Here is a 6,083-nt window from a genome sequence, read left to right as displayed (position 1 = left end):
CCTGACCCGCTGAGTTACTCCAGCATTTTGTGTCTACCTTAGGTTATAAAAGATTAATTGTGACAAACACCCATTTGTGACATCTAGCAAGCAGATCGTGCAACCCATTAAACTTCTTGAGCAGCAAGCGTGTAGTTTGGGAGAAAATTCCATTTGCCATTTATGGAACAGTGACAATGGTTGGAGTTTCAGCCGATAGACTGGAAACAACTGCAAATGTGAGGAAAGTTCAAAAGGGAAATTAAGATTGGCATTATATATTCTCTCAACCTTCACTTCCTACACTCCTATATATGGATATTAGGTTCCTGGTAAATTTGAGAGGGCTTTGTCTGTGATGCTATTGTGGGGAATTTCCATGGAAGTGCAAGAAGAAGTTAGAAAGGCGACTTTATTAGGCTGCTGCATTTGCTGCCTCTCCAGGAAGGCGTCAGGGGACTTCTTAGCCTATTGCAATGAAATGGATTTCCAGAATTATTCTAAAATAAACTCCCTAATCAACTCTTTAGATCTGCATGTCTACAAATGCTGTGCTGGGGTGAGATCTTTAGTTTAGCCAGTCACAAAATGCTGGAGTTAACCAGAGGGACAAGGCAGCATCTCTGGAGAGAAGGAGTGGGCGACGTTTCGGATTGACACCCTTCTTCAAACCAGTTAGACCAGTTGAGGTCATGCGATTTATTTTAAATGGTCCCTAACCTTTCCGTTCACCAAATTGGAAAATCATTGGACTTAGGTCAGAAAACACAACCAGTACATTGACAGGACTATGATTTAGTTGGATCATGGGGTAGGGAGAGGGGGGAAGATGTGTAGAGCAGATCAAGTGAAACAAAACTCTAAAAAGTTCACTTTAATCTATAAATGTTAAAAGATGTAGGGTTTTTTTTGGAACAGAAAATCATGAACAAATAAAAAATGAAAAGAAACTAATATCAAATAGAAGATTGGCGAGATGGGGTAGTGGGGTGATGTAAATTTGCTTTGCTTTAATAGAACGTTAATTTGTAAAGCAGTGGAAATCATAAGATTAATAATCCAACATGGTTTGTTAGAGATCCACATTGCTATTAACTCTCCAAAGGATCAAGGCTACAATTCATTTCAAAAATGTATAGAACATAGAACATAGAAGAGCACAGCAAGGGAACAGGCCCTTCGGCCCACAATGTGTGTGCCAAACATAATGATGATGCAAGACCAACTGGTATAAGCATGTTGTGTATAAGAAGGAACTGCAGATGCTGGTTTAAACCGAAGATAGACACAAAACGCTGGAGTAACTCAGCGGGACAGGCAGCATCTCTGGGGAGAAGGAATGGGTGAAGTTTCGGATCGAGACCCTTCTGAAGTAAGGTCTCGACCCGAAACGTCACCCACTCCTGCTCTCCAGAGATGCTGCCTGTCCCGCTGAGTAACGACAGCTTTTTGTGTCTATCTTTGGTATAAGCATGTTATCAGGTACATACGTAACCCCATCTCATAAAGCTTTGGATTTCAAGTGTAGCTAACATCGGCTCAGACCATCTGACCCAATAACTAGCAGTTCAGTGTTCCCAGCATAACCACCAAGGTCTACTCCTGCTTCGTGTTGGAGAGTTGGAGGCTTGGCAGATGCTCACATCATTCACCAAACCTTCCATTTATCCAAGAAAATAAATGAAACTGCAGATGCTGGAATCTGAAACAAAAACAGAAATGCCTGAATAAGATGGCCTGTGAAGCAGCATCTGTGGAAAGAGAAACCAATTAATGTTTCAGGTCAAGGACCCTTCCTCAGAACTTCCCCATTTTAGTTGTTAAGGAAGTCTCTTCATTTCCTCAGTCTGAAGAAGGGTCTTGATCCGAAACATCACCCATTCCTTCTATCGAGAGATGCTGCCTGTCCTGTTGAGTTACTCCAGCATTTTGTGTCTTTCTTCGGTATAAATCAGCATCTGCAGTTCCTTCCTACACACGCATGGAATTGCTAATGCTGGACCTCAGTGCACTCCCAACACATCGGCGCAGAAACCCCTTACAGATAATGGCGACCACGAAGGGACACTGGCAGCAGGACGATAGTGTACCAGAAAAAGATTTTAAAACTAGGGATGTAATGGAAGAGCGCATTGCGGACTATGTTTTTAGCAAGGTGAATATCACCAAACAATGGATGTGTGGTTTGTTAGAGGACAAGCGGCCACTGGATGCAGCGATCCGGTGGACGGCCAGTAAAGCCCACAAGAAATCTGTAGAAAAGGCGGTCTGGCTGACCTGCTATAAAAAGCAGGTCCAGATCAGGACCTTCAGGAGGAGGTAGAGGAGAAGGCTGCGGTGGGCACCAGTTGATTGAGGCTCTGGACTCTTTAAACAAGGAGCGCCGGGTCGTGACCAACCGCCACGAAGCCAGGGTAGAGCTGATGGAGTGTCAGATCACTGAGGCTATGCGCAGTAAGGGCAAGCTCAGGGAGCAGTGCGCTTCCCTGAGCCGCCAGCTGGAGACCCAGGAAGAGAACCTTAAGGGAGTTAGGGCAGCCTATAAGATGGTTTTGGAGGACAGGTCGGAAGGGGCCGACCACGGGGCCTGCCTGCAGGAGATAGAGGGTCTGCGGGGTGCTTTAAATAAAGCAAGCGGGCTGGTCTGTTTGATGAACCCCCCCGCGGGCCAGTCACTAGCGGGTGCGAAGGTCCCGGTTCCGATCCCTAGAAAGACCATGGTGGCTTCAGCCCCCAGACTCCGCGATCCCCCTAGCTACGAGGCATCCTGGAAAAGGGGTAGTGTAGGGGAGAGAGAGAGAGAGGAGCTCCCGGTCGAGGACTCGGCACCGGCGCCCATGTGCCCGGTCCTGGAAACCAGACGGGGACCCACCGCGCTGAATGGGGACACCGGACCCATCCAGAGCGAGATCGTGGTGCCCCACAGCTCCTAGCAGTTAAGAGCTATGATCGGGCATGTAGCAAAATTGTCCGAATCAGGGGACCCTTCGCTGCATTTCAGGGAGGTCGAGCAAACCGCTGCAATCAACGGTTGCGACGAGGGAGAACGGGCAAAATTGTTGCTGTTCTCCCTGGACAGCTCGATCCTCCAATGCCTCTCAGATGAGAGTAAAAGAGGGACCAGGACCTACGATCTCCTACGGGACGAGGTCCTGGAAGTCTTGGGGATGGGCGATGAGGGTCCATTGGCCCGATTAGGGAAGACCCTCCAGATGGAGCGAGAACCCCCAAGGGTTTTTGCGGCGCGACTGTGGACAATGTATCAGAGCAGCTGCCCGCACGTCCCCGCGCGGGATGTCCTGGTCGGGAATGGGAGAGCCCAGTGGCTCCGATGCTTGGTGTCAAACAGCCTGGCGGCCGTCAGGGAGCAGGCGAAAGCCAGGTTTGATCCCACAAATAGCACGGAGGAGGCGGTTTTGGACCGTCTCACGGTAGGGTATAGGAACACCCGGAGCACGTCTACCCTACTCGTAAAAGGGAAGGTGCACGTGGCGGAGGCTACTACACCGGCCCAAAAGGAGTGGCGACAGGAGGGTAACCCTACCGCACAGTCCAAGTGTTTCAGGTGCGGTAAGGTGGGGCACTGGCGGAAGGATTGCAGGGCCCACACCAAGGAAGATAGGGTTGGCACGACCCTGCGCGTCGATGTCCCAGTTAAGCCCGAGATCATCGAAACGATGATCGAGGTGATGCGGTCCCTCATGGCCGCACAGGGGAAGGTGGCAGTCGCTACCGGCTCCCCGGGTGCGGGGGGGGCACTGGACATTCCCCAATGACATCAGCCCGCGCAGCCCGCCTATCTGTGTCCTCTCCGCTACGATGCGTGGAAGAGGCCGCTTGTGGAGATGGTAGTGGAGAGGCAAAGGGGCAATTACCTGTTGGACACGGGGGCTTCATGCACCGTGGTCCACACAGAGGAACCCTTTGACTCTCCCCTGTCCACAGGGGTCCCTTTCGCACTGGCGGGGTTCACAGGGAAGGAACAGGCTGGCGCACGTTCCATCCCGCTGTCTGTTCATTTGGGGGCACTCCATACCACATGGGAGTGTATTCTGATGAAGTGGACAGAAGGGGGTGGAAAGGGGATCATTGGATCCGATTTTTTGGTAAGCCATGGGATCCTCATGGACTTACGGAACCACTGCCTTTGGGTGGACAAGGGCGGTAAGGGTGAGATAATGGTGATTAGGGGAAAGGAGGGGAAAGGGACTCCGTGCACCATGAGGGTTACGACCTCGAGTGCATGGTGGCGGAGGTCCCGGCCGAACTACAAGAGTGTGTGGGGAGCAACCTGAACGCGTTTGCGACCCACAAACACGATTGTGGTAGGGTAGTGGGGTTGGAGGTCAGCATAGACGGGGACCCCATGACCAGACCCCAGAGGCAGTACAATTTCCCCAAGGAGGCGGAACCCGATTTGGAGATAGCCATATCTTCACTGGTGCATTAGGGCGTGCTGAGCCCGATAGCCACACACGTGAACTCTCCATTGTGGCCGGTTAGGAAACCGGATAACTCATGGAGGGCCACGGTGGACTACCGGGTCCTCAACAGTAACATGCCCGCCTGCGCACCCACGGTGGCAGCAGTTGCCGACCTCATAGGAAATATCCCAGCATCCGCGACCACGTTCACGGTGCTGGATATTTCAAATGGGTTTTGGTCCATTCCGCTGCGGCGGGAGGACCAGTACAAGTTTGCCTTTACTTTTAAAGGGCAACAGTATACCTGGAACTGCTTACCACAGGGTTTCCACAACAGCCCCAGCATTTTTCACCAGTGCATGGCAGATAGCCTAAGGGAGTTTAGCCAGCGCCACCAGGTCGTGCAGTATGTGGACGACCTCCTCCTGTTCACAGACACAAAGGAGGAGCACGGTCCACTGCTGGCCGAGCTGCTAGAGCTGTTGGGCTAGGAAGGGTTTTAAGATAAACCCGAAAAAGGCACGGATCGGTCTGCCAGAGGTAAAATTCTTGGGTCTGACCATCCGTGCCGGGGAAAGGGCCATAGATCAGGCTAGGAGGGAGTCAGTGCAGGAGTTGCCGATTCCCTTTACAATCACGGGTGTGAGGTCTTTCCTGGGACTGACCGGGTATTGCAGAGACTTCATCGAGGACTACGCGGCCACCGCAGCCCCGCTACTCCGACTCCTACACAAGGGAGTGGAGTGGGCTTGGGATGAGGGTTGCCAGGCCGCGTTCGAGAAGTTAAAAGGGGATCTGCAAACCGCACCAGCCTTAGGAGCTATAGATGGGGAGAAAGGGTTTTCTCTGGAGGTGGCTGCCAGTGGGGACAGCCTGAGTGCCGTGCTGCTGCAGGAACGGCACGGTAGGCTGCGACCAATGGTGTACTCCTCCAGGGTGCTCACCGATGTGGAGAGGAGTTTCTCCAATTGCGAGAGGCACCTTTTAGCCACGCATTGGGCTGTGAAGAGGGCTTTAATCTCCACAGGAACCTCTCCAATCACTCTCCTCACCTATCACACACCCACCCAGATGCTTCTGGATGGAAGGATCAAGGATGGGACTGTCATCAGCGCCTGCATCGCGCGCTGGACCCTCCTCCTTTCACAGATGAATCTGAAGATTGAAGGTCTGTGCGAGCCAAAGCTCGCGGCAAATTTAGTGTATCCCGGAACGGCCCATCGGTGTTCCGTGGAGGGGGTCTGGGACGTCGACATAGGTTTACGGGCTGGGATCCATCCCACAGGCCGGGAGATCTATGTGGACGGCTCCAGTACGGTGTCAGCTGGCGAACGACTCACGGGATGTGGAATTTATGACCCCAAGGCAGGCATTGCCTTGGCAATTAAGCTCCCCAGTCTCATGAGCGCGCAGCAGGCCGAGCTGTCCGCAGTGGCGTACGTTGTCACCCACCCAGAGAGGTTCCCAACCCCGTACACGATCTGCTCGGACAGTATGTTTATCCTGCAATTCGTGTACCGAGTACCTGGCCATCTGGTCCCGTCGCGGATACACTTCCTCAGACGGGAGGCCTTTATCTGTTAAACCCCTGCTAGAGCAGATTTTGGCCGCAGTAGGGGAGAAAGGGGAGGTTTTTATACATAAGGTGAAGGCCCATTCCGCCACAGAGTCCCGGTGGGA

Source organism: Rhinoraja longicauda, chromosome 21 (genome assembly GCF_053455715.1).
Source record: "Rhinoraja longicauda isolate Sanriku21f chromosome 21, sRhiLon1.1, whole genome shotgun sequence".
NCBI lineage: Eukaryota > Metazoa > Chordata > Chondrichthyes > Rajiformes > Arhynchobatidae > Rhinoraja > Rhinoraja longicauda.
The sequence above is the reverse complement of the archived record's forward strand: the minus strand, read 5'-3'. Positions refer to the sequence as shown.